The sequence below is a fragment of the Nanorana parkeri genome, unplaced genomic scaffold (genome assembly GCF_000935625.1).
Source record: "Nanorana parkeri isolate BGI_ZX_2015 unplaced genomic scaffold, ASM93562v1 scaffold465, whole genome shotgun sequence".
NCBI classification, from domain to species: Eukaryota; Metazoa; Chordata; class Amphibia; order Anura; family Dicroglossidae; genus Nanorana; species Nanorana parkeri.
The window spans coordinates 1156453-1159242 of record NW_017306733.1 but is presented as its reverse complement, the minus strand read 5'-3'; positions in this window follow the sequence as shown (position 1 = coordinate 1159242).

Sequence of the window (2790 nt, the reverse complement as noted above, 5' to 3'; positions counted from 1 at the left end):
GGAGGGATTCATTTATTAGCACCCAGTGAGTACGTCTTCTCGCATTTTATATATTCTCCAAGCAAGCTCACGACTCAGCATTGGTGGTCAGTAGATATCAGTCCTCTAATGTGGGTGTGCACCATTGTAAATATAAATGCGGAGCACCTTCTTGGAGTGAGCAGCATACAGCGAGTGTGCAACATCACATGACAGCTGCCCTGCACCAGCAAGACCGTTATAGAGCACCAGCAGGATAGCTGTGCAGTACAGGAAGATAACTGGCCTGCACCAGTATGGGTGCTGATCTGCTCCAGCAAGATAATTGTGTACAAGATATACACACTATATTGCCATTAGTATCGGGACGCCTTTACACGCACATGAACTCTAATGGCATCCCGGTCTTAGTCCGTAGGGTTCAGTATTGGGTTGGCTCCGCCCTTTACCGCTATAACAGCTCCGCCTCTTCTGGGAAGGCGTCCACAAGGTTTAGGGGTGTGTCTATGGGAATGTTGGACCATTTGTGAGGTCAGGTACTGATGTTGGGGGAGGGGCTCGCAGTCTCCGCTCTAATTCATCCCAAAGGTGTTCTATGGGGTGTGCAGGCCAGTCACGTTCCTCCCCCCCAAACTCCCCCTTCCATGTCTTTTTTGCACTTGGTGATGTAAGGCTTGGATGCAGCTGCTCGGCCATGGAAACCCATTCCATGACGCTCTCTACGCACTGTTGTTGCGCCAATCTGACGGCCGCATGGAGTTTGGAGGTCTGTAGCTATTGACTCTGCAGACGGTCGGCGACTTCTGCGCACTGTGCGCTTCAGCATGCGCTGACCCCGCTCTGTCATGCGACGTGGCCGACCACTTCCTGGCTGAGTTGCTGTTGTTCCCAGTTGCTGCCACTTTGTTATAATCCCAGTAACAGGTGACCGCGGCGGAATATTTAGTAGACGGGAAATGTCACGGACGGACTTATTGCGCAGGTGACAACCTATCACTGCGCCACGCTTGTAGTCACTGAGCTCCTGAGAGCGACCCGTTCTCTCACCAATGTCTGTAGAAGCATCTGCATGCTGAGGTGCCTCATCCTATACACCGGGGGCCATGGAGGGGATTGGAACACCTGAATCACATGATCTGGAGGGGGAGGAGCCCAATACATTTGGCAATATAGTGTCTCTGTCCTGCACCACATTCCTCCTCCCTGAAGGTGATTATTGTGTGCGTGAGGGCATACACGCCTCCTGCCTGGGATCTCCATATTCTGGATTTCAAAGCAGGAGGCGGAGCTATAAACTGATTCTCTCCATTGGCTGCTCCCAAGGCATTTTTGCAGCAGATGTTATATATATATACACACACACCTTTGTGAGAAGCCCGAGCTTGAAGCTGGCATCCTCTGGCTCCCAGGCTGCAGGTATAATTACACACCAGGGAAGCTGCACCATTCCCTACATCAGGGGTGGCCAAACTCCGGCCCCCTACTGCTGCGGTGAAACTACAAATCCCATGATGCATCTCTCTCCGGCAGTCATGTCTGTGGCTGTCAGTCTTGCAATGCCTCATGGGATTTGTAGTTCCACCACAGCTGGAGGGCCGGAGTTTGGCTACCCCTGATCTAGAGATGACATCACTTCAGACATCCCGAGAACTCTGGGCATGGCAGCTTCAATCGGAGGTTGCTCTCACAAGCAGGTCAAGGCCAGGTGCACACATTACCAGAACCAACCTGTATTCTGCTGTTGTGAAAATGCCATCCGCCTGTCTGCGGCCTGACAAGCATGTAGCCAGTGAGGGTCAGAAACCTTCATCTGCACTCTGTCAAATGCCTTAAAATACTGAAGCCAGGGGATCAGCATGACAGCCATCGCAGCGTTCCATTGATGATGAAATATGGAGCATCCCACAGGAAGGAAGCGTCATCTCAGGTGTGACGTCATCTCAGGTGTGACGTCATCTCAGGTGTGACGTCATCTCAGGTGTGACGTCATCTCAGGCGTGTCGGGTACCGGTCCCCTCGTTGCTGCATTATGTCCTCACACAGGATGCTGACAATTCCATCGACCAATCAGAAGTGAGGACAGAGCGACCGGCATGGAGGGTGAAACTGTGCGGAGGCGGAGACGTGCCATGACCTGCCGACCAATGACTGCGCTCCTTTCCTTCAGGTGCCCTTTACATTCAGAAGCACACTTTCATATGAGCCTTAAAGTGGACCTGTCATTAGCTTTACATGTCTCCTCGGAGCCTTAAAGTGGACCTGTCATTAGCTTTACACGTCTCCTTGTTGCCTTAAAGTGGACCTGTCATTAGCTTTACACGTCTCCTCGTTGCCTTAAAGTGGACCTGTCATTAGCTTTACATGTCTCCTTGTTGCCTTAAAGTGGACCTGTCATTAGCTTTACATGTCTCCTTGTTGCCTTAAAGTGGACCTGTCATTAGCTTTACACGTCTCCTCGAAGCCTTAAAGTGGACCTGTCATTAGCTTTACACGTCTCCTCGGAGCCTTAAGGGGGATAATTTATTTATTACGAGAAAGACAAAAAGAAAATGTTTTATCAAAATACTTTATTTCCGGGATAAAGTCCCCTCCCCTCCCCCTCATAGGCCTCAAGTCAACAGATAGACAACCAAACAAAGAGCGATGTGTTGGCTTCTAAAAATGTCCCTCGCTGTGGGCCCCCTCCCCCGCTCATGTCTTTTCCAACTACAGGGGCCCAATTCATACAAATAAAAACATCTAAGTTTGAACACAAAAAAAAAAAAATGAAAACCCAAAAATGATATAAGTTTAAGTTCCTCGTCTTCTCTT